General features: G+C 37.9%; 1 protein-coding gene across 8 annotated transcripts in view; it reads right to left on the reverse strand.

Moving 5' to 3' along the window:
* LOC307181524 (uncharacterized protein) overlaps nt 1-26,570 on the reverse strand; it is an 82,579-nt gene that overhangs the window by 1,976 nt on the left and 54,033 nt on the right. For 7 of the 8 annotated variants that reach the window (XR_013826943.1, XM_079911978.1, XM_079911976.1 and 4 more), the window contains 2 exons: nt 12,944-13,029; nt 2,096-2,966 (listed from right to left, as the gene is read on the reverse strand). The gene's annotated coding sequence lies outside the window, so the exon portion shown is untranslated. Of the gene's footprint in view, nt 1-2,095; nt 2,967-12,943; nt 13,030-26,570 lie in introns of those variants that run through there. The other variant, XM_079911972.1, reaches the window with a different exon arrangement.

The following is a 26,570-nucleotide window of genomic DNA, read 5'->3' on the forward strand; positions in this document are numbered from 1 at the left end:
AGGACAAGAAAGGGAGGACCTTAGCCCAGTCTTGACCCGGTGATCTTGGAAACACTGATTAAGTAAGGAAATTTTAAATCCTTTCCCTGTAATGTGACATTTCTACAAGCTGGTTCTATATTTCATTTCCACTTTGCTAAATAATGGTACACCAAACGTCTCAAGAGAGTGCCTAAGTTCACCCCAAAGAGGGCTGCAGGGATGGGAGTGGACAAGAGGAGGCAAGATGGGGTAGCAGTAATGTAACCACCAGCTGTCCAGTGAGTGCCCATTTTTGATGAGTACTTCAGCTTGGAGGGTCATTAGTGTGGAGAGAGGTAGAGCCTTTTTTTTTTTTTTTTTTTTGCGGTACGCGGGCCTCCCACTGCTGTGGCCTCTCCCGTTGCAGAGCACAGGCTCCGGACGCGCAGGCTCAGCGGCCATGGCTTGCGGGCCCAGCCGCTCCGCGGCATGTGGGATCCTCCCGGACTGGGGCATGAACCCGCGTCCCCTGAATCAGCAGGCGGACTCTCAACCACTGCGCCACCAGGGAAGCCCGGTAGAGCCCTTTTGCATTCTTTTCTGGGTGAAGTAAAGTCAGGGCAGAAGCAGCTGTAGCTCATCACTGTCTTGAACGGCCAGAGATCTCTCCAAGGCAGAATGGGCTCTGGTGCCAGATGGCCAGGTTCTAATCCCACTCCTGCCATTGACTAGCTGTGTGGCCTCAGACAAGACGTTTGATTTCTCTATGCCTCAGTAAAAGGAGGACTTTATTTACAAACATTTAAATAGAGTTATTTTATGTGCTTTACAAATATTAACCTATTAAATCCTTACAACAAGTATAGGAGGTAGGTCAGATAGGGTGCGGTGAGAATTAAAGGGTGAATATACTTAAAGTATAAGTACTTAAAGTGCTTACAGACCTTGTTGTTTGGCATATAGTGACTACTATGTAAGTATGAGCTGCTGTTATCATTATTATTGTAAATGTCATATATTAGCTGCTGTCCTCCTCATTATCATCACATCTTTCTGTTCTGTTGCAGTATGGGACTTGGTTGCATTTTGTCTCTCCTCATTCCATCACCAAGTTCTCCCCACTTCTCAGGCGCAAAGAGTCATTTGAGTATTTCCTTCACATTCTTACCATCTTGCCCTCTACTGTCTACATTCCTCTTCTGCATGTTCTGAGACCCTAGTTCTTCCATCTCATTTAGATGAGTATCAACTCTCCTGGGCCTACAGGGTACCAAGTATAGTGTTAGGTATTCTCACCTACACACAGAGGTCTGTGACCAGACCCAGTCAGAAAGCTATAATTCAATCAGCTGTCTGTTTGCATTTAAAGCCCACTCTTTTTTTTTTTTTAATTGGAGTATAGTTGCTTTACAATATTGTGTTAGTTTATACCATACAGCAAAGTGAATCAGCTATATATACACTATTGATACTATGTATAAAATAGATAACTAATAAGAACTTACTGTATAGCACAAGGAACTCTACTCAAGGCTTTGTGGTGACTTAAATGAGAAGGACATCCAAAAAAAGGGGATATATGTATACGTAAAGCCCACTCTTATCCTAATATCCTTAAAATCTCCACCTCGCCTTCCAAACTTTTTTTACCATCACTCTCAAACACTGGACTGGTTTGTTTATAAAACATAACATCCAAATTTTTAAAATAAAGAGTCAAGCTAACTTGATGTTTATATCTTATTCTCAGTTTTCCATATGTTTTAATTTTTTTAAGGTGATGAACTGATTTGCAGCATGTAATATGCTTTCTTGACAAACAATAGTTTCTTATTCTAGCACATAAACCTTTGAGATGATTACACCAATCAACATCTTACTCTACATATTTTAAAGCAATATCTTCAAATAGAGAAAAGTTAGAAACCACCAGATCGTGTCATAAATGCAAATTGTTTAAATATGCATTAGCAAATCCAGAAATGGAATAACTTGAAGCCATAAAAATGATTCTAAGGAAATAAGTCTAGTGATAAGGATGTATTTGATGCTACATTAAATGGAAAAAGCTGGTTACAACATATTATGTAGAATAAGATGCAATTTTATTTACTTACAAGAATATATAGCAGTGCAATCACAATGGCTGATTTGTGATGAAAGGGAAAATTCATTTTGGGGGTGCTCTTAGTTTTGCTTTGTATACTCTAATTTTTCTCTGTAATGAGTATACATTGCTTTTATAGTATCAAAAACAATAGAAAAAACTGCATTTTGGTGGAAAACACAGTTGGGCACTTATCTCCACCAGCTGAAACTAGCCTCAGTTAAGCCTTTTAATCTGCTGTCTCATCAGGCCATGCATTTGTTTGATAGATGGCTCAGTTGCCTCTGGCCTGTCATGTTGTTATTTGCTTTGAACTCTGAACATCTGGGTGGCAAGGACTAGCTGTCTAATATTGTTTTTTTAGTGTTTGGATATACAGAAAAATACATTAAAATTCTTCTAATCATTAGGATGAATCAAGAACCACTATTCCAATATGTTGAAGGCAAAATCAACCTTCTAAGCTTGGAGCACAAAGAGAAACAAAAGTGACCCATGTCAGTGTCCTCTGTCCCCTTCTAGTCACTTCTGCAGAGTACAGCACACTCAGCCACCTTTAAAACAACCACAAACGCAGATTCCTTAACCACTGACTGTATTTTCTTCCTGGTATTACTGAGATTTATCTTAAACTATGCCTTTGCTTCACTACATATGTTAACCACATTCATTAACAATTTTTAAAGTTCTCCTTCTTCTTATCACCCTTAAAGTACACTTTATTTATTAAAAGATAATGAGCACATGTTCAGGAAATAGTAAAAGCCAAGCTTACATTTTTATCGAATTCATATTTTACATTTATATTTTCTGATTAAAATCAGAAGGGTAACTGGTGCTTCCTTCACTTCTACAGGAGAGAAAGACGGGCTGCGCCTCTTGAGAAACAAAAATGTATCTGAAAAAAATTAAAATTTATCTTAAAAAAACATATTATACCTTTACAATGTCAAATACATTAATAATTGGGTGGTAGTGATATTTTTTTTTATTTGGTCAGTTGGCATTATGTAGAATGCCACAGTGGAAATGATGAACTTTTCTTCAAAAATTAGGATAGCCAATAAAAATTAATTAAAAAAAAAATGGACATAATTAAACAAAACCAAACAAACAATCCCAGACATTTATAGTAAAACCTATAAAAGACCTAAATGGTAAAACAATTATTCTACAATGATCTATGAATTCAATGTAATACCAATAAAAATATACTTAGACTATTTCTATTTTTTTAATTTTTTAAAAGTGTAATGATAAGAATTAGCTACACATATAAGTGCTGTATACTAAACATGGAGAAAGCATAGGTTTTGGGGTTTTTTTAAACATCTTTTTGGAGTATAATTGCTTTACAATGTTGTGATAGTTTCTGCTGTATAACAAAGTGAATCAGCTATATGTATACATATATCCCCATATCCCCTCCCTCTTCCGTCTCCCTCCCACCGTCCCTAAACCTCCTCTCTAGGTGGTCACAAACTACCCAGCTGATCTCCCTGTGCTATGTGGCTGCTTTCCACTAGCTATTTTACATTTGGTAGTGTATATATGTCCATGCCACTCTCTCACTTGGTCCCAGCTTACCATTCCCCCTCCCCATGTCCTCAAGTCCATTCTCTATGTCTGTGTCTTGGTTCCTGTCCTGCCCTTAGATTCTTCAGAACCATTTTTTTTTTTAGATTCCATATATAAGTGTTAGCATACGGTATTTGTTTTTCTCTTTCTGACTTACTTCACTCTGTATGACAGTCTTTAGGTCCATCAACCTCACTATAGATAACTCAATTTCATTTCTTTTTATGGCTGAGTAACATTCCATTGTATGTATGTGCCACATCTTCTTTATCCATTCATCTGTCGATGAACACTTAGGTAGCTTCCATGTCCTGGCTATTGTAAATAGTGATGCAATGAACATTGTGGTACATGACTCTTTTTGAATTATGGTTTTCTCAGGGTATACGCCCAGTAATGGGATTGCTGAGTCGTATGGTAGTACTATTTTTAGTTTTTTAAGGAAATGCCATATTGTTCTCCATAGTGGCTGTATCAATATACATTCCCACCAACAGTGCAGGAGGGTTGCCTTTTCTCCACAACCTCTCCAGCATTTATTGTTTGTAGATTTTTTGATGATGGCCATTCTGACTGGTGTGAGGTGATACCGCATTGTGTTTTTTGTTTGTTTTTTTCTAACATCTTTATTGGGGTATAATTGCTTTATAATGGTGTGTTAGTTTCTGCTTTATAACAAAGTGAATCAGTTATACATATATATATGTTCCCATATCTCTTCCCTCTTGCGTCTCCCTCCCTCCCACCCTCCCTACCCCACCCCTCCAGGTGGTCACAAAGCACCGAGCCGATATCCCTGTGCCATGCGGCTGCTTCCCACTAGCTATCTACCTTACGTTTGTTAGTGTATATATGTCCATGCCACTCTCTCGCCCTGTCACAGCTCACCCTTCCCCCTCCCCATATTCTCAAGTCCGTTCTCCAGTAGGTCTGTGTCTTTATTCCTGTCTTACCCCTAGGTTCTTCATGACATTTTTTTTTCTTAAATTCCATATATATGTGTTAGCATACGGTATTTGTCTTTTTCTTTCTGACTTACTTCACTCTGTATGACAGACTCTAGGTCTATCCACCTCATTACAAATAGCTCAATTTTGTTTCTTTTTATGGCTGAGTAATATTCCATTGCATATATGTGCCACATCTTCTTTATCCATTCATCCAATGATGGGCACTTAGGTTGTTTCCATCTCTGGGCTATTGTAAATAGAGCTGCAATGAACATTTTGGTACATGACTCTTTTTCAATTTTGGTTTTCTCAGGGTATATGCCCAGTAGTAGGATTGCTGGGTCATATGGTACTTCTATTTGTAGTTTTTTAAGGAACCTCCATACTGTTCTCCATAGTGGCTGAACCAATTCACATTCCCACCAACAGTGCAAGAGTGTTCCCTTTTCTCCACACCCTCTCCAGCATTTATTGTTTGTAGATTTTTTGATGATGGCCATTCTGACTGGTGTGAGGTGATACTGCATTGTGGTTTTGATTTGCATTTCTCTAAAGATTAGTAAGTTGAACATCCTTTCATATGTTTGTTGACAATCTGTATATCTTCTTGGAAGAAATGTCTATTTAGGTCTTGTACCCATTTTTGGATTGGGTTGTTTGTTTTTTTGATATGGAGCTACATGAGCTGATTGTATATTTTGGAGATTAATCCTTTGTTAGTTGCTTCATTTGCAAATATTTTCTCCCATTCTGAGGGTTGCCTTTTCATCTTGTTTATGGCTTCCTTTGCTGTGCAAAAGCTTTTAAGTTTCATTAGATCCCATTTGTTTATTTTTGTTTTTATTTCCATTTCTCTAGGAGGTGGGTCAAAAGCATAGGTTTTTACATAGATAGCATTGAGATATTTGGCTCGTTTTTCGTATCACTTAAGTGATAACTTAAGAAGTTTTAAGTGTAAACTTAAAAAATTAAACTATGGATAGAAAAAATATACAAAAGTTACAACAAAATGAATTTGTTTCTTGTACCTTTATCAGAGGCTTTTGGAAAACATGAAAAGCACAGGTGAAGGTTATTAAAAGGCATATATTTGTAAATAAGTATTATAAGAACTGACATAACTGAATATGAAGAAGTATTTAAAAATGAAAAACATTTAAGAATCATTAGCCTGGAAAAGAGAAGAATAGGGTCTACCTGCTGAAATATTGAATCATGTCCAAATGAAAGAAATCATGTCCAAAAGAGAAGAATAGGTTCTAAATAAATAACAGGATGGAAGAAAAAACAGAGTAACCACATTGTTGCCAACCCCACTTAAAGACAATGACTCATGAGAACTGCCTTTAAACTGTCATGTCTTGGACCAGACTTCTCATGCTGGGCAAATGGTGAATGTCCTTCAACACCTCCTATTCAACAAATATGCCACATACAGGGACTGGTGGACACCTGAGGCAGGGACACAGATCTGAGCCATGGTGCCATAGAAGGAACCAGGAATTTTCCCACAAAAAGGCCACTGATAACTGAGGAAATGCAGAAAATCGAGGAAATGCAGAAAAAACTGGCTGAATGGACACAAAAACAAGACTTGTATATATGTTGTCTACAAGAGACCCATTTCAGACCTAGGGACACATACAGACTGAAAATGAGGGATGGAAAAATATATTCCATGCAAATGGAAATCAAAAGAAAGCTGGAGTAACAATTCTCATATCAGACAAAATAGACTTTAAAATAAAGATTATTACAAGAGACAAAGAAGGACACTACATGATGATCAACGGATCAATCCAAGAAGAAGATATAACAATTGTAAATATTTATGCACCCAACATAGGAGCACCTCAATTCATAAGGCAAATGCTAACAGCCATAAGAGGGGAAATTGACAGTAACACAATCGTAGTAGGGAACTTTAACACCCGACTTTCACAAATGGACAGATCATCCAAAATGAAAACAAATAAGGAAACACAAGCTTTAAATGATACATTAAACAAGATGGACTTAACTGATATTTATAGGACATTCCATCCAAAAACAACTGAATGCACTTTCTTCTCAAGTGCTCATGGAACATTCTCCAGGATAGATCATATCTTGGGTCACAAATCAAGCCTTGGTAAATATAAGAAAACTAAAATCATATCAAGTATCTTTTCTGAGCACAATGCTATGAGACTAGATATCAATTACAGGAAAAAATCTGCAAAAAGTACAAACACATGGAGGTTAAATAATACACTACTAAATAACCAAGAGATCACTGAAGAAATCAAATAGGAAATCAAAAAATACCTAGAAACAAATGACAATGAAACACAATGACCCAAAACCTATGGGATGCAGCACAAGCAGTTCTAAGAGGGAATTTTATAGCAATAAAATCCTACCTTAAGAAACAGGAAACATTTTGAAAAAACAAACTAACCTTGCACCTAAAGCAATTAGAGAAAAAAGAACAAAAAAAACCCCAGTTAGCAGAAGGAAGGAAATCATAAAGATCAAATACAAAATAAATGAAAAAGAAATGAAGGAAACAAGAGCAAAGATCAATAAAACTAAAAGCTGGTTCTTGAGAAGATAAACAAAATTGATAAACAATTAGCCAGGCTCATCAAGAAAAAAAGGGAGAAGACTCAAATCAATAGAATTAGAAATGAAAAAGGAGAAGTAACAACTGACACTGCAGAAATACAAAAGATCATGAGAGATTACTACAAGCAACTCTAAGCCAATAAAATGGAAAACCTGGAAGAAATGGACAAATTCTTAGAAAGGCACAACCTGCCAAGATTGAATCAGGAAGAAATAGAAAATATGAACAGACCAATCACATGCACTGAAATTGAAACTGTGATTTAAAATCTCCCAACAAACAAAAGCCCAGGACCAGATGGCTTCACAGTCGAATTCTATCAAACATTTAGAGAAGAGCTAACACCTATCCTTCTCAAACTCTTCCAAAATATAGCAGAGGGAGGAACACTCCCAATCTCATTCTACGAGGCCACCATCACCCTGATACCAAAACCAGACAAAGATGTCACAAAGAACGAAAACTACAGGCCAATATCACTGATGAACATAGATGCAAAAATCCTCAACAAAATACTAGCAAACAGAATCCAACAGCACATTAAAAGGATCATACACCATGATCAAGTGGGGTTTATTCCAGGAACGCAAGGATTCCTCAATATATGCAAATCAATCAACGTGATACACCATATTAACAAATTGAAGGAGAAAAAACATATGATCATCTCAGTTGATGCAGAAAAAGCTTTCAACAAAATTCAACACACATTTATGATAAAAACCCTCAAGAAACTAGGCATAGAGGGAAATTACCTCAACATAATAAAGGCCATATATGACAAACCCACAGCCAATATCATTCTCAATGGTGAAGAATTGAAACCATTTCCACTAAGAACAGGAGCAAGACAAGGTTGTCCACTCTCACCACTATTATTCAACATAGTTCTGGAAGTTTTAGCCACAGCAATCAGAGAAGAAAAAGAAATAAAAGGAATCCAAATCAGAAAAGAAGAAGTAAAGTTGTCACTGTTTGCAGATGACATGATACAATACATAGAGAATCCTAAAGATGCTACCAAAAAACTACTAGAGCTAATCAACGAATTTGGTAGAGTAGCAGGATATGAAATTAATGCACAGAAATCTCTTGCATTCCTATACACTAATGATGAAAAATCTGAAAGAGAAATCAAGGAAACACTCCCATTTACCACTGCAAAAAAAAGAATAAAATACCTAGGAATAAACCTACCTAAGGAGACAAAAGACCTGTATGCAGAAAACTATAAGACAATGATGAAATAAATTAATGATGATACAAGCAGATGGAGAGATATACCATGTTCTCCGATTGGAAGAATCAACATTGTGAAAATGACTCTACTACCCAAAGCAATCTACAGATTCAATGCAATCCCTATCAAACTACCAACAGCATTTTTCACAGAGCCAGAACACAATTTGTATGGAAACACAAAAGACCTCGAATAGCCAAAGCAATTTTGAGAAAGAAAAACGGAGCTGGAGGAATCAGCTTCCCTGACTTCAGACTATACTACTAAAGCTACTGTAATCAAACAGTATGGTACTGGCACAAAAACAGAAATATTGATCAATGGAACAGGATAGAAAGCTCAGAGATAAACCCACTCACATATGGTCACCTTATTTTTGATAAAGGAGGCAAGAATATACAATGGAGAAAAGACAGCCTCTTTAATAAGTGGTGCTGGGAAAACTAGACAGCTACATGTAAAAGAATGAAGTTAGAACACTCCCTAACACCATACACAAAAAATAAACTCAAAATGGATTAAAGACCTAAATGTAAAGCCAGATACTATAAAATTCTTAGAGGAAAACATAGGCAGAACACTCTATGACATAAATCACAGCAAGATCTTTTTTGACCCACCTGCTAGAGAAATAGAAATAAAAACAAAAATAAACAAATGTGATCTAATGAAACTTAAAAGCTTTTGCACAGCAAAGGAAGCCATAAACAAGATGAAAAGACCACCCTCAGAATGGGAGAAAATATTTGCAAATGAAGCAACTAACAAAGGATTAACCTCCAAAATTTACAAGCAGCTCATTGCAACTCAATATCAAAAAAACAGACAATCCAATCCAAAAATGGGTGGACGACCTAAATAGACATCTTTCTCCCAAGAAGATATACAGATTGCCAACAAAGACATGAAAGAATGCTCAACATCACTCATCATTAGAGAAATGCAAATCAAAACTACAATGAGGTATCACCTCACACTTGTCAAAATGGCCATCATCAAAAAATCTACGAACAATAAATGCTGGAGAGGGTGTGGAGAAAAGGAACATTCTTGCACTGTTGGTGGGAATGTAAATTGATACAGCCACTATGGAGAACAGTATGGAGGTTCCTTAAAAAACTACAAATAGAAGTACCATACGACCCAGCAATCCCACTACTGGGCATATACCCTGAGAAAACCATAATTCAAATAGAGTCATGTACCACAATGTTCATTGCAGCTCTATTTACAATAACCAGGACATGGAAGCAACCTAAGTGTCCATTGACAGATGAATGGGTCAGGAAGATGTGGCACATATATACAATGAAATATTACTCAGCCATAAAAAGAAACAAAATTGAGTTATTTGTATTGAGGTGGATGGACCTGGAGTCTGTCATACAGAGTGAAGTAAGTCAGAAAGAGAAAACAAATACTGTATGCTAACACATATATATGGAATCTAAGTAAATAAAATGGTTCTGAAGAACCTAGGGGCAGGACAGCAATAAAGATACAGACGTACAGAATGGACTTAAGGACACGGGGAGGGGGAAGGGTAAGATGTGATGAAGTGAGAGAGTGGCATGGACTTATATAATATATACTACCAAATGTAAAATAGATAGCTAGTGGGAAGCAGCCGCATAGCACAGGGTGATCAGCTGGGTGCTTTGTGACCACCTAGAGGGGTGGTATAGGGAGGGTGGGAGGGAGACTCAAGAGGGAGGAGATATGGGGATATAGGTATATGTATAGTTGATTCACTTTGTTATACAGCAGAAACTAACACAACATTGTAAAGCAATTATTCTCCAACAAAGTTGTTAAAAAAAAAAAGAATTCCAAGGATTCCAGGGAGAGGAAACTGCATGTTCAAAGACACTGAGGTATCACGATATGCTCAGGGAATATACTTCTGTGTGACTAAAGAGCAGGACAGATGGCAAGAAGAGGTCCTGTAGAATCAGGCCCAGTGCACGTTAGCAGAAGTTTTCCTTTCTGCCATGTTAAGAAGTTTGGGTTTCGTCTTCAAGACAATTGAAGCTCTTACCGCAAGGATTTTTACAGGGAAATGACATCATTGTATTAGCATTTTAATGTTTAAAATATCATTCTGGAAATAGTATGAAATATAGATGGAAAGAATGTAATTTTGGAGACGGTTGCGATGTTTCAGACGAAAAGTATTAAGAAGTGAATTGAGGGTATTGCTATAGGGATGGTGAGACAGAAGCAGAGTCAAGCAGTGGTCAGGAGCTAGCATTGACAGAAATTGTGAATTGCTTTGGTGAAGGAGAAAGAGGAAGGGAAGAATCTAGGAGAATTGTAGGTTCTTGCCTTGGGTAACTGGGTAGATAGTGGCACATTTTCCCAAAATAGGCAATACAGAAAGAAAGGGGTGGGGTGGTCAGGAGAGATAGCACATTTAGTTTTCTAGGTATAGAGTTTATGGTGCCTATAAGATATCAAAGGAAAAAGTTGCATTTACTAGAATGTGAGATTCCTGAGGGTAGCAACTTTGTTGGTTTATTTATTTATTTATTTATTTATTTATTATTTTATTTTAAAAAGGTTAAAATGATATGTATTTTTCTTTTTATTTTTTAATTGGGGTATAGTTGTTTTGCAATGTTGTGTTAGTTTCTACTGTACAGAGAAGTGGAGTTCCCTGTGCTCTACAGCAGGTTCTTATTAGTTATCTATTTTATGCATATTAGTGTATATATGTCAATCCCAACCTCCCAATTCATCCCACCACCACCACCTCACCACCCTGTTCATTTAGTTCAACGTAATCATTGTTTAGCACATTATCTGGCAGATGATAAATGGTTAGTAAATTCCAGTTGACTATGTGTTTTTGTGTGAATTGGGTCTGGATCTCAGGACAATGTTCTAGGCAATTATTAATGCTCTTTGGTTTCCTTACACAGAAAATTCTAGAACCTCTTCTGATGTCCACCAAGACCATTTTAGTTCCAGAAATAGGACAATTCTGGTCCACTCCAAAAGGAGTGAATTACAGAAATCTTACTGAGATTCCTAATGGTCCTATTACTCTTTAACAGATATAAGAAGGGTTGTTTGTTTACTGACAGAAGAAGACAAATTTGCAAAATAAATTTTTAAAGTGATCAGAGTGAGCAGAATGAATGATAAGTCATAGCATTGGAGTGAGCCTCTGATACTTTTTTAATCACATGTGTGGCTTTTAAGTTGCTATTGAAATGGTTAGGAGAGCCAAGTATGATTGCTGAGGATGGCTGTGATCCACATACGCATCAAAACTCTAAAAGAGATTGTTGCATCAGAATGAGAAGCAGTGAGAAATGCAGAGCTCAAGTAGAAATCTGGAAAAGACTTTAAGAAAAAAGAAGGAAAGAGAAAAACACCCTATAGTAAATGGCTGTGCTACTTGGAGAAACTGGAACAAATCTTTTTTTGTCAGAGAAGCTTGAACTACCTGCCTATCCCTTTAAGCATTTTCATGTACAAATCAAACACAGATGGTCCATTACGTTTATGACCTCCTGTCAATTACTCTCGATGGAGCATACATTAATTATTGAAATATTTTCATAGTATATAAGTTGTTAGTGGTTACATTGCCATAGATAATTTCAGTTTTCTGATTAGAAGCCGGTATAAACAATTTTATTTATAAAAATTAATCTCTTGAATGTAGTACAAACTACAAATACAGTAGTAATTTTTTTTTTCCATTTAACAAAGCCAAACTAGAAATCCTGGCCTCTGTCCTTGGAAGTCAGCATTGTTAGCACTGCATACAATACATAAACTCTGTCAAAATCTATTACAATTATATTAAATTTTGATTACTGGAGTTGTTTGTTATTTATGTCTAGAAGATAAAGATAATATTGGGAATAACCCTCTTCTATTCGATGCATAAATTACATCCATAAAATATCTTGTTTTGTAAACAGTAAAATTAAAAAAAAAAGACTAAACTTGGTTGAAGTTTCAAATTGTTGCATCTACTTTAGTTCAAGTAAGTCCATAAACACTTCAGATGGTGGGAAAGTCCACCGAGTGTTTAGACTCTTAACTGGGTTGCTAGTTTTTGTCTGGCTTAATAAACAAAATGCTGGGGTCAGTTAACTGTTGGAGAACAGTAACAGCATTCCAGTGAAGCAGCACCTTCAGAGAATGTGGAGAAACACTTTGAAGAAACTTAGAGAAAAGCCTAGGCATTTTCTGTCACTCTGGGAGGAAGCTATTCATTCAAGAAACATCAACTGAGCACCTACTATGTGCAGGGAACTTCTCTAGGCATTTGGAGTACATTTGAGGGACAAAGCAAAGATTTCTGCTCCTACCAGTGTAGATTCTAACGGAACTGATTGCCTCCTTTAATCCTCGGACAGCTGAGCTAACTTACCTAAGGTCACTCAGCAAAAAGGTAGTCAAGACAGAATAAGAGCCCAGGTTGTCAGAGTCCATGTTCTTAACCCACCAGCTCTCTCAGGCCGTTACTGTTTCCAACTCACCTTTCTCTGGGTCCTTGAGACATGAATACTTATATGTTGTTAGCTAAACTTTCTTCAGTAAAAGTCTTCAGTTAGGCAGATTAACCCTAAAAGAAAAAGAAAAAAGTTGTCTTTATCTATTCTCTCTGAAATTCACTTTTGAAAAGAATGTTTAGGCAAAGAATGGTACAAAGGAGATAGTCATCACAGGAATGCTGATTTCACAGCCCAGTGGGATAAGGTGGCCCTGGAGGCAGCAGGCAAAGTCAACATGCTTCTTTCATTGGCTTCTTTCTCTGGCCAAAGCCAAAGAGGGTTAAAAACTATAATTCTCGAGAGAGATGAATAGGCAGTGCTGATGGCACTCTGCTTTCACAACGGGTTTGCGCAACATGGAAAAGAGCAATTCCCACATACCTCAGCTGCAACTAAGGCTGCAGAATTATGGTTCCCAGCTAGAATCATGCCACAGGATGGAAATTTAGCATATATACCAGGTGCAAATCATCTACCAGTGAGCAATGCTTATATATTGGACCCCTCTCAGACATTCATAAGAAACATGACCAGTGGGGAGAATTCATGTAAAATTTATTGACATATTAATAAATGCTGTTCAATTAATTTTGGGTGTTAATTTTGCAAAATTAAACGGTAATGTATTTTCATATCATTAATAATGAAACTCTCAAGTTTATTTAGCACTTCATATTTTTTTAATTGAAGTATAGTTAATTTACAATGTTGTATTAGTTTCAAGTATACAGCAAAGTGATTCAGTTATATATATATACATATATATATATTCTTTTTCACGTCCTTTTCCCTTACAGCTTATTACAAGAGATTGAGTAGAGTTCCCTGTGCAATAAAGTAGGACCTTGTTGTTTGCCTATTTTATATATAGTAGTGTATATATGTTAAACGCAAACTCTTAATTTACCCCTCCCACACTAACCCTGCATTTCATATTTTTAAAACCTTTTGGTAAAAGAGAGAGCAGGTCAGAGACTTCAGATGACTTGTCTGAGGTCACCTCAGGTTTAGCAGAGAACAGCCTAGAACCTAAGCTTACCGGTTTACATCAGGTTCTAGACACTCCTTCAGGCTTCTTATTTGATCCTCGCCAAAGGAGATAGAGAAGGTATTATCATGTCCATGGACAAGTGAGAGCCCAAAGCTCAGAAACTCAGAGCAAGTCAGTGTTTAATTCAGTTCAAAAGCAAGTAACCAGGCATACAAAGTCCAGCGAGGGTGTGTGGGTGAGGAGGGCATGGGTAGGAGAAGCTAAGGCACACAAAGATAGAAAATGCAATAATAGAAGTATGTGCAAGGTATGGAAGTTGTGCAGAGGTGGAAGTAATTAACTTCATCTAGGATTAAATAAAGATTCAACTAGTTGCAAATATATCTGTGTTGTAATCAAAACTCCAATGATCTTGTGACTGGTGATGCAGTGTCTAAAGCTGTTGATTTTTATGAGATTGAACAAGAAAATTACATGAGAATCTTGGAAAAAATAGACTTATGCTTACTGAATCAGAAACTTTGGAGATTCCCCCAAGTGATTTCCTCTCCACATTCAAGTCTGAAGAGCACTGGTCTACAACATCCCTCTCCTATTATACCTTAATCCTATCAGAAAAAATCAGGCAACTTGACATAGACTGTTCTTAGCGAACCCATGAGGACTCCAAGCCAGCTAGGCTTCCATCTCCAATTTCCTTCCCAGTCTAGTGTTCTCGATGTACATCACCCTCTGATCAAGGATTACAAAATACTCAATTAAAATTTTCTCTTAAATTTTGTTGAAATTCAACATCTAATTCACGGGCTATCAAGTGTTTCAAGCATTCCAAAATTCACCTTTAAAATATTTGGAAAGTAAATCACCATTTGTACATCTCTAAATTCCCAGTAATTCTCCCATTTCCCACATTTCTAATCCCATCTGCTGGTTTTCTTTGCCCCCTTATAAGATAATCAATCCATCAAGATGCAGAGACCTGGGTGTGTTTACAGTGGCTGGGGAAGCTATGATGAATTCTACCCTGTGCTGAAGCTTCAGGTTTCTCTTACAAGTGTTTGTTTAAACCAGGCTCCTCGAGAGCAACTGGGGCAGTTTCTACTTGTTTGCAATTGTTCTCTTCCCGGCTTGGGGAACCCCTCCAGCCTCCATCCTGGGATAAGAGAAGAAGGAATTATCCTCCTCTGCTCCAATTCTCACTACTCAGCTAGGGGCAGTAGAGCTAGTATAACTCATTACTGTAACATTAAAAGAAATTTTAAATAAATAAAATTACTTGCAAGTCTACCATCCTGACAAGTTCATGGTCCATATATATATAAAGTTAAGTTTATGTATGGGTTTGCTTTTTAACTTTCCTTAAGAGTACATCACAAACTTTTTCGATATTGCTATAGACTTCAAAGCCTTTTACTGCAATCTTGATATGCTATGTGTATGGAATAAATCTACTACTCTTGGACATCGAGTTGGCTTCCAATTTTTCATTATGAGAAATAAATTTTAAAAGCTCATTTTAGAGATTTTTAGAGATTCAATCCCAATATTGAACAATTATCCTTAAAGAAAAGAAAAAAACTGGCCCAAAGTAGCCAGGATTACTTTGTTAACTTCCATTAGCCTACCCATAAGTATATATCATTAGTCACAAGAGGGACCAGGCAGAAAAGTATAAAGAAAATTATATAAAATTTATCCTTATCTTTAAAAATCAGCTGAATATACATGTTCTATTGAGACCCAAAAGTATCATTTTCATGTATGAATTACTATAAATAATATAGACTAAAATATATTAGTTATTAATACACATGGGTTAGCTTCATTGCACTGAAAGTTTCTGAGTTACAAACAATTCATGGGTTACATAGTAGGCCATTTCCTGATTGATGCCTGCACTTGGGTAGAGCCGACTAGAGATTTGCTATAGCCTAACATTTTAATAAAGCTGTAATTTGATTACATTCTCACTTTCTGTTTTAGACTGTAGAGCTGAAAACACATTACTATCCCTCACATAGAATCTGTTTAACCTTTATTTAGATTACACTCAATCCAGCCATTGCACTGAGAACCAGCCCAACATCTGACTTCTGTTTTCCCTTTTCTGTTCTACTACCTGTCATTGGCCCCTCAGTAATGGTGACACTTATTTTGGTGAAGCATGAGGATGACAGTAGAAGCCTCAAGGAGTAGCCCACCTTTGAGGACAAGGGCTCCTCTGGCATTTCAGGCCATGAGAAGGGTGGAGAGGCAGAAAAGTTGAGAGAAGCAACTTTTTTTTTTTTTTTAGTTATTACTATCTTTATTTTATTAATGAAGCAAAGTGACTAATTTTTCTACAGCTACACATTTAGTAAATGACAGAGTTAGATTTTTTTGTTGTTATTAGTTTCTGCTTTATAACAAAGTGAATCAGTTATACATATACATTTGTTCCCATATCTCTTCCCTCTTGCGTCTCCCTCCCTCCCACCCTCCCTATCCCCCCGCTCCAGGTAGTCACAAAGCACCGAGCTGATCTCCCTGTGCTATGCAGCGGGAAGCAACGTTTTGTTGTTGTTGTTTTGCTAAGTAGATGATCAGCAAAGGAGAAGGAAAAAAATAAGTTTTAAAAGATGGTTTGGGGATAAATCATGGAGGGCTTTGAATGACAGGAGAAAGAGTCTGGATAATAAGAAAGTATTTTAAGCAGGAGTAAATCAAAACCAGATTGCGCTTTGTAAAGGTTTAGCTCGGTGAAATGGATGGAAGAGAGAAGGGCCTGCCGAGGCTAAGTAACTAGGGAGCCACAGATGGTTAAAAGCTGGTGAGAAGGGTCTGGATGAAGAGGCAGGAGTAAGAAGGGAGAGGAGGACATGTGTGTAAGAGAAGAACAGAAATCATTGGGTGAAGGGGACAAGAAAGTTGATCTTAGCAATATGTTCTCAGGACAATCTCCTTCACAGGCCCGAAGTCCTAAGCAAACACCACTTTGTTACAAGGCCATCTTCTAAAATAGTAAAAATCTATAGGCCTCAGGTATCAAACTGGCTGAAACAATTGTTTGCACCTGGGCACGAATGTTGTGATTGAAATGGAAATGTGTCATTGACTTTCTGACCACATTTGAAAAGGACCAATAGGTGTGGTTTGGTTTGTTTTTTTGACTAATGTTGCCCAATCTCTGAATGGCTGACTACCTCAGTGGACATGAGCCACCCAATTTCTCAACGTCTGGTAAGTGATTAGGCTGCCTGGCCCCGCCTGCCCTGGAAGAAGGAAAATTCAGTGAGAAAGTCACAATGGATGTTCTCCGTCTTCTTGGAGAAGCAAAGGCAATGTTAAAGAAAAAATGAGGGCTTCCCTGGTGGCGCAGTGGTTGAGAGTCCGCCTGCCGATGCACGGGACACGGGTTCGTGCCCCGGTCTGGGAAGACCCCACATGCCGCGGAGCGGCTGGGCCCGTGAGCCATGGCCGCTGAGCCTGCGCGTCCGGAGCCTGTGCTCCGCAACGGGAGAGGCCACAACAGTGAGAGGCCCACGTACACACCCCCACCAAAAAAAAAAAAAAAAAAAGTAAAAGAAAAAATGAGAAAATGCAAGAGGGAGGAGATGTGAGGATATATGTATATGTATAGATGATTTACTTTGTTATAAAGCAGAAACTAACACACCATTGTAAAGCAATTATACTGTAATAAAGATGTTAAAAAAAAAGAAAAGAAAAGAAAAAATGAGAGTGACTGAGTGACGTGTGGGTTTAAGTAGAGTTGAGAAAAGTTGTATCAGAGATTCTGGTAGGACTCACTGAAAATTAAAATTGGTAAATAATTTGGCAGTAACTATTAAAACATAAAATATGCATATCCAACAATTTCACTCTAAGTAGGCATGCTAGAAAAATACTCATAGCAAATTAGTATTATGCATATGAGCACATGAGAAATATTTTGGCACGTAAGGAAGTATGTACAGGGATATTCGCTGCAGTGCTGTTTATAATAGCAAAAAGGTGAAAAGAATCTTCCTGTATATTGATTGTACAGGAATAATATGGCTATGTTACTAGTCATAACATGGGCAATCTAGAAACAGAAAGCATGTTGTGTATCTGTTCACTAACAAGATAAGCTCTCCAAGACACTGATGAGTGAAAATATCAAGTGCATAATGATATTTAGAATATGACACATGTTTTATACCAAAGACATCTTTCCTCTAAAATAATTTATTTTTTTTTAAGTCAAGTGAGCTTTAATCCAGGGGTTAGTGGTTGAATAGCAATAGATGATAGACAGACAGACAAGCAAACCTCCACTGGCAGTCTCCATTAGAGCTACCAATTTTATGTATGATTACCAAAGCCACTCTGTTCAATATAACGGTGCAGCCCTCACAGCTTAAATAACTTGGCAAAATAAATATCCAAGGGCATGCTACTGAATTACCAACACAGGAACATCCTCATTTATGTCATATTTAAAAGGGAGCGTGAAACATTATATCCTCCTGAGATGAAATCCATCAGTGGCACTGATTTCAAATCAGCTCCAAATAATCTAGATTGGAATTTATTCACTCAAATATTTTTCTTTGTTTAGAAATAAGTGGAAGCAAATTAACTTCCAAATTAGAAACTATGTCTACCGTACCTTTCTATCAGTTCTAATTTTCGAGGACGAGGTAGAGCTGATGCAATTTTAATATAGTTTAGCTGGTAGTGATTATCGCAAGATCTTCTTTTGATCCCTTAGGACTTTTTCACTTAAAAACTTGATGGTGTTGGGGTAAAGTGTTATAAGAGGGATTCTAGCACATGACAGAAAAGAAAATATTAACCCACTACGTAGCCAAGAGCTGGATTAATCTTTTAAGCAATCCAAAAGAGAATCAGAACATGAACCCTAAAAGACAGTTCAAATATTCTGAAAAATGCTCAAATGCATCTACTTGTAACAGTCCACTTTGGTGGATTTTCAGTTATTTTGGTCACCTTGCTTTGACTCCTTATCTCTCAGAAGTAAGTTTTCATGTAAGTCGTTTTATTTTTCATGTGTTTGAAAGTAATCACCACTGAATATTTCTTTGAACCTAAAAGTTGAACAGTCTGTCATGCTGAGCACATGAGAGTCACTATGGAGAAAGGGTGTTTAATGAATAACTTTGCAGTAAAAGGCCTTGAAAAGTTCCTCTAAACATTAGACCCGTGCTTGCTTTCTGAAATACATTAACAGCCTCCAGAAGGCTCAGAGTTGCTGGCAACCCAGTTAGGCAGACTTCAGAAGTCCCTGATACTTGAAGTGCTTTGCAAGGTTTGTGAAAACTCTCACCCCTCCCCAGCCCTGTCCCTGCTCTCCATCATCCCCCACTCCCCCACCTCCATCCCCAGCCAGTGTTTGGAGATCACATGGATTGGAGTTCTCCTGGAGAGAAAGATTGATAAAGCAAAGCCATTGGAGTTATTTCCTATGCATGAAATTGATTAAATCCTTCACTAAATGGCTTATAAATTTGCTTCTCATATTTCTGTCACCCACTGAAAAGATTACAGAAACTCTGCATATAACCATGTTGTATACAATACCAAATTACAAAAGGTTGTAAAAACTAATGTTTTGTTTAAAGTTTTGAGCAGGACCATATGCCTTCAGTGACCTTGAGTAAGCTATTTTAATTCAAAACATTTCAAAGAATAGAGAGGGGAGAAATATTCAACTCCATAACAAACCAGACAAGTGGTGGGTAGACCTCGGTTAACTTTGCTGAACTTCTGCTCTTTCCTCCAAGAGTGGAAAGTGAAGCCCCTCCCACCAATGCCTTATAGCTCCAAAGCTGGGAAGCCCACGTTGTGTCAACAAGGATATATTTACAGAGGAGATGAGAAAAAAGGGCTTTTAGACCTCCCAAAGTTGAATCTGCTCTATTATTTTTAGTTCAGAGACACATCCTAATGAGTTCTGGGTCTTGCATAGACCTGTAGGACTATGAAGAAAAGCTGACAAATGTTAGCATGGGTGATGGGATTGTTTTATGTTTAGGTTTTTTGTTTGTTTATTTTTCATCTTTCCCCATCTTTCAAATGTCAGTTCTCTTCTTTCTTCCACGTGAGAATTCCTTCCAACTCTTGTGTCACCATGGCGGGATGGGGTGGGATTTTAGCAAAGAAGAGATTTATAGGCAAGCACGTGACTTACAGATGTGACTTGGGAAACTAATCCTTTGCTTAACATGGCCTTAAAAGTACCTTCACTTGGGTTTCCCTGGTGGCACAGTGGTTAAGAATCTGCCTGCCAATGCAGGGGACATGGGTTCGAGCCTGGTTCGTGAAGATTCCACATGCCACAGAGCAACTAAGCCCGTGCACCACAACTAGTGAGCCTGTGCTCTGGAGCCCACGAACCACAACTACTGGAGCCCGTGTGCCACAGCTACTGAAGCCCGTGTGCCTAGAGACCGTGCTCTGCAGCAAGAGAAGCCACCACAATGAGAAGCCTGCGCACGGCAACAAAGGGTAGCCACCACTCACTGCAACTAGAGAAAGTCCGTGCACAGCAACAAAGATCCAATGCAGCCAAAATTAAATAAATAAAATAAATAAATTTATTTTTTAAAAAATAAAGAAAATAAAAAGTACCTTCACTTCTACAGGAAAAATGATATTCTTTCATAACATTTATAAGACATCATGTCTCCAGCAAGAATTAACATTTGGCATTAATGGCCAGCTCTGACAAGAGCTTCAAGAGGAGACGTTTATAACCAAGGATGTGCTTAAGATCCCTACTGGCCTGACCTTCGTGGTACACATCCCCAACCTCCTGTCACCTTCAGGAATAGCCAGAGTAGGAGCCAAGATGCTGCCACAGGCGCCACCATCTGGACCCCAGTACAGTGGAAACAGGGCGATGCTGTCACTGGGGCCTGGGGGGACAGGGGGAGAGGGGGAAGGGCAGAGGACTTTCCAACACCAGCCTAGGTACACATCTGCTTTTGTATAACATTTCTGGGTACATGCAAGGAACTGTAATGGAATTATCCCTCATTTGTGAAAACACAATGTAATCTCAGTAGTAAAATCCAGGTTTGTTTTGTTTTTGTTTTTGTTTTTAATGAGTACCTGTTCTGGGACATATGCCAACAATTCAGGGATGATTTAACCAGACCATCAGCAGCTGGACAGCTTACTTAACTCTTTGGTGATGACTACACAAACCTGCTTGCTGGCTTCAAGCCACCACATAATTAATGTGGACACCAGACATACAGGGTTTAATAAATTATAACAAAGAGATTCCTTATTACACAACACAGAGAATAGCTAGCTTCTACCCACAGGTGTTTGCCATCTTAGAAGATGTGAATGCATGTTTCCTAAAGGTTACTCCCCTAAACACTAATTCTACAAGATTATCCTTTATAAAAGGGTTTTGCTGATCACATCCATTAGGCAACAACACTCTTGGAGAATCACAGCACATAAAAATGTGTTAGAGGCCCCTGCTGCAAACAATCCCTCTAGTTCAGTGTACCTAGCGTTTCTCATTTGACCCCAGACATTTTTAATTTTTTTGTATTAACACTTAGAACCTGGAAATTGTTCTTTGAAACATGCTCTGGGAAACACTGATTTAAACTTACTGCACATCTGGCAGACCAGTCCACCTCTTTCATAAGTGTAGTAAGCTCTGGACTGCCCCTTTAGTAAGAAACTCTGCCAAAATAAGAGAAATCTCTAACCTCACTGCAAGAAGGTCTCTTCCTTGCAATACACCAGCCTTGAATCGTACACACTTTCCTCTCCTAATTGGGGTAGTTGCATGTTCTACAGATATAGATATATATACATAGAGAGAGATATTTCTTTTTTTAAGTAGATTTCACTAATCTACACAAGCACCTGTGAGCGTTGAATGCACAGATGGATATCAATTGTATTTATTAGTAAATAAATGCTTCACATACCTCGATTTTTCTTACAGATTCCTTTTTATGTAAGATTACTCACAAACCCACTTACCCTTTCTATGTTATTTTATTTATAAATTTATTTATTTACTTTTGGATGCGCTGGGTCTTCGTTGCTGCACGTGCGAGCTTTCTCTAGTTGCAGCAAGCAGGGGCTACTCTTCATTGCGGCGCGCGGGTCATTGCGGTGGCTTCTCTTGTTGCGGAGCATGGGCTCTAGGCACACAGACTTCAGCAGTTGTGGCTCTTGGGCTCTAGAGAGCATGTTCAGTAGTTGTGGCACACGGGCTTAGTTGCTCCGCTGCATGTGGGATCTTCCCAGACCAAGGGTTGAACCCCTGTCCCCTGCATTGGCAGGCAAATTCTTAACCACTGCACCACCAGGGAAGTCCTCTATTTTAAATAATAAAACACAAGCCAAGTTTCTCCTTCCCCTTCTGTAATCAAAATCACTCAGACATCAATATCATGCAAGAAAACCTAGTGGTGTGTGCAAGTGAATGAGAGTGACGTGATTATGGAGATAAGCTTGGATCTACCCTCATTTAATTTTTTAAGTCAATCATTTGCACACTTCAGCCTCTTAACTAGTATGAGTAGAAAATTACCCATGAGGTGCCTGAGAGAACATGAATGATAGCGTTGGGTGGCAACCCCCTGGCAAGAGTCTTTGCTCTACAGCCTTGGTTCTCAGACAGTAGGGAGCATCAGAACCACCTAGAGGCTGTGTTAAAAAAAACAGATCTTGAGCCGCACCTCCAGAGTTTCTGTTTCAGTGGGACTGGGCAGGGGCCTGAGAATTTGCTCCTGAACTTGCCTAATCAGAGTTGCCTGGAGCCTTTGTTATAAACACCAAGTGGCAGCCCCATCCCAGACTCCTGAGATGGCATCTCTAGGAAGGAGACTCGGGAATCTCTATTTTTAATAAACTCCCCAAGCCATTCAAAACATCCAGGTCTGGACTACCTCCGCCAGAGGAGCAGGGCTTGCCTTTTAGACTGGGGCCTCAGGTCTTGGACCCCTGCCTGCCTCTGCGCATAGGGAGTCTCTTCCCTGCTCAAGGCCTCTTCAAAGTGCAAGGAGGCTGAAGACCCGTGAATGCCTCATCCAATAACTTGTACGGTAATTGGTATATTGATTGCTAATGTCATCATGTTTTAGTATATATAAACCCCTCACTCTATTACACAGCCCCCAACAATCCAAAAAGTCATTGTTTATTCATTGTGACTCCCAAACTGCCCCTTGTCAGTTCCCGCTGGAGGGCTTGCTGATAAAAATCAGTAGATGATTGGACGCACACATTCTTAACATGACTGACTCATGACATCTCAGAGGGCAGCCAGGGAGCCTGTCATTACAGTACAATACTTTTCTTTCTTCCTCCTTATCTAGCCCCAGATGACTTTGAGATTTTTATTAACTCATTAATGACTGAAGATGTCATTAGAACCAGTAGAAGGGTTTTTTTTAATTTTTTTTCTTTCATTCTTTCTTTCTTTAAGTGAGAATAAGTGCACAATTTGCTCCTGGTGAGAGGGTGAATGGGCTCACGGATGAAGCAACTAAGACAAATCAAGTGGAGAGACCCTTTAACTTTATTAGAACTTGAAATCTGATTGACAGGTACTAGGATTGAATGTCTACACACAGAAATACCGCGTTGCTTCAGAAATAGGTTGGGCAAGAAAAATGGGGCAATTTGGTAAGGAAATAGCAACCCATAAAATTCAGCAGTTTCTATTGTGTTGTGGGACCAATCTTTCCAAACTAACAGCTAAATTTAAGAAAAGAAAAAATTCAGAGGAAGGCTACTGAAACCTCTAAATGTTTCTTAACCTGCACATTCATTAAACCATATCTGTTTCTGCCTGCCTTTAATTTTCACATCTGCAGAATTGCTTTTAAAAATCAAATTAGATCTTTAGAAGGCACTTAAATTGCAACAACCTTATGTTTTTTTATATACTCTTGGGTTTCAGGCTTTTCATCTGGGTTGTGTGTGCAATTAATGGGATATCTCAAGGAAGCACTAATCATTTCGAAAACTTGAGAATCTAAAAAGCAAGCAGACTATTTTCATTATAACTGATTGGATTGAGAATAAGCTACAGAGGAAATGTTCAATAATTATGATAACTTTTTTTAGATGAGATCACAAAAAAATGTCAGTCACATAAGGTGCTTTTCATTGCAGTGAAGTCTTTGAAGTTCGTTTCAGTTGATTCCTCTTTGGGGTTCAGCCTCGGGCATATCAGAAGGCTACTTAGGAGAGTGGGTTTACACTGATTTTATCAGGCTGGAATAATCACTTGGCAAAGCAAACGTCTATTACTAGATGTATCTCATATGTTATTAAGTGTTTATGAAATTTTACTATTGTCAAAACACATTGTAAATTAACAGATCCTCATAAAACATGGAAACTACTCACCAGGAGAGAAAATTGTTGTCTGAGCACCTAAAAAGATTTCTGCCCAAGGAAATTGCTGTCAGTAAACTATGACCAAGATTTCAATATGCCTGAAGACAAGTTTTATTCTTAAATCACCTAATTATATCTTTCTTTCTGTATTTATTTGCCCGGTGGAGAATTGTAGTCAGTAAATGTTATGTTAAACAGAATAATTAGTTAATATTTGAATATTAATTAAATACAATAATTTTATCTAATTCAGTAATGACCATATTAATTTTTTTTTAATTTTTCACCCTTCTGTACATGATATCAAACACCCAGATAAAACCTGGGAGAAAAAGAGTCAAAAGCCCAGATGTTTTTAAAGATCCAGATGTATGGTGTCAAGTAAACAAAACATCAAGGTTTTTTACTATTTTTTTCCATTTTCATCCAGATGTTTGGTGTCATACAGACACAGTTTTAATCTGTTCAGTCATAATCACAGTGTTCTTTAGTATCGTTTGCCAATATTTGAATCCTTTCTTCACCAAATTTTTTTCTAAAAATTTTGTTTAATTCATTCATGGGGGAAAACACAAAGAAACAAAAAATGTAACGCCCAGCAGACTCATAACACAAGACCACCAGCTAGAATGGTGCTCATGTCTTTCTGTTACAAAACACTTCCTATCTGCATTTTTAAATGATGAAAGATAATTTGACTTAAATGACTGGAATGGCAACTTAATTGACATGCATGTGCTAATTTCAATTCTAGTACATAGTATAGGAGAATCACAGGCTCTCGAGTGTAAATGATGGCCATCTTTTCAATGGGTTCCTTTCCCAACTTACTAAATCCCAAAAGAGATGACTTGACATTTTAGGAACAATTTCTGCCCTGGTGACTTTGGGTATGTAGAAGAACTGACCTAGGAATTGAAAGACTTGACATTGAGCCCCAGCACTTCCATTTTAACTGTGTGACCTTGAGCTCATCGCTTAAGCTCTGAGCCTCAATTTTCTCTTCTTCAAAATGGGAATAATAATCCTGTCCCCAGTCAACCTGGGGATCTAATGAAAGAAATTTGGAACCGCAAAATGCTTTGCAGATACAAATTTTCATTAATTATAAAATATTTTACAATTATTTAATGTATGGTTAATGTTTAAGTATTAATAGGTAAAAGTATTGTTACTGTTCATATGGAATCCAGGGGCACAATAGAGATAACCACACAGAAAGATCTGGTCAACTATTCACTGCTTACAAATTGTATACAGGAATGGCTATAATTCCTGCGTGTGCAAAACAACACCAGATTATACTCCTTTGCGCACCTACGCCCTTCCTGCACTTCATCTAGCTGAATGGAGAAATAATTTTAGGGATACTCTCTTTGGTAACTAAATAGACTAATCGTAAGTCCCATTGAATGTGTCTGTATTACAATAGGACACTTCTGCCAATCTAGAACCATATTCTTGACCCACTGGTGCACTTCACTTTGATGGACTCACCCACCCTCCTGGCCGATGGCAAAGACTCAAAAGTTTGCATATAGCAATTTTGTGGCTGCTAAATATTCAAACAGACCTCGTGGTTTCTATCAAGGGAGATGGATTTTATGGTTTTGTGCTTATTAGCAAAACATACATCCTGAGATATTGTCATCAACGAACAGGCCAACCTTCCTCCCACAAGATAAGAGTGTTTCTAAGTGAGAAATCAACTCATGCATTTGTAAAACACTAAGCACTAGAAACCTTTCAAGCATTTTCATCTTAGACTTTTTTGTCATGACTCCAAGATTTGGGGGAAGAAAAACGCCAAAACTTTTTAGTTCTACTTTTAAGATACGAAAAGTTCCTTGAAGTACAAAAAAGGGGAAGAAAATAATCGAACGGAAGACAAACCTGGTTAATTTTAAGTTTAAAAAAAAGTCTGCAGTGTTGGAACACTACAGTACAAAAAAGCTCCCACATTAAGAAATTTCTTTAAAAGTCGAGTCTGACTTTTTTCTCAATGATGTGACTATAGAGAAGATGGAATGAGTAATCAGGTTGTAGCTCCTCAACTTTCTGAAGTCACAATCACTCACCAGCACGTGGCTCTGTGTGAACACTTGCTGTGAAGAGCCAGAAATCAATACAAAAGGAAACAGTAATAATAAAAAGAAAGATTTCCACCATCAGAATAGGGAAAGTTGTGTGAGCTGGAAGAAAGTACAGTACCAAAGCCCATGACAAGTCATGATAAATGGGTCGTTATAA

The sequence above is a fragment of the Stenella coeruleoalba genome (genome assembly GCF_951394435.1).
Source record: "Stenella coeruleoalba genome assembly, chromosome: 2".
Taxonomy (NCBI): Eukaryota; Metazoa; Chordata; class Mammalia; order Artiodactyla; family Delphinidae; genus Stenella; species Stenella coeruleoalba.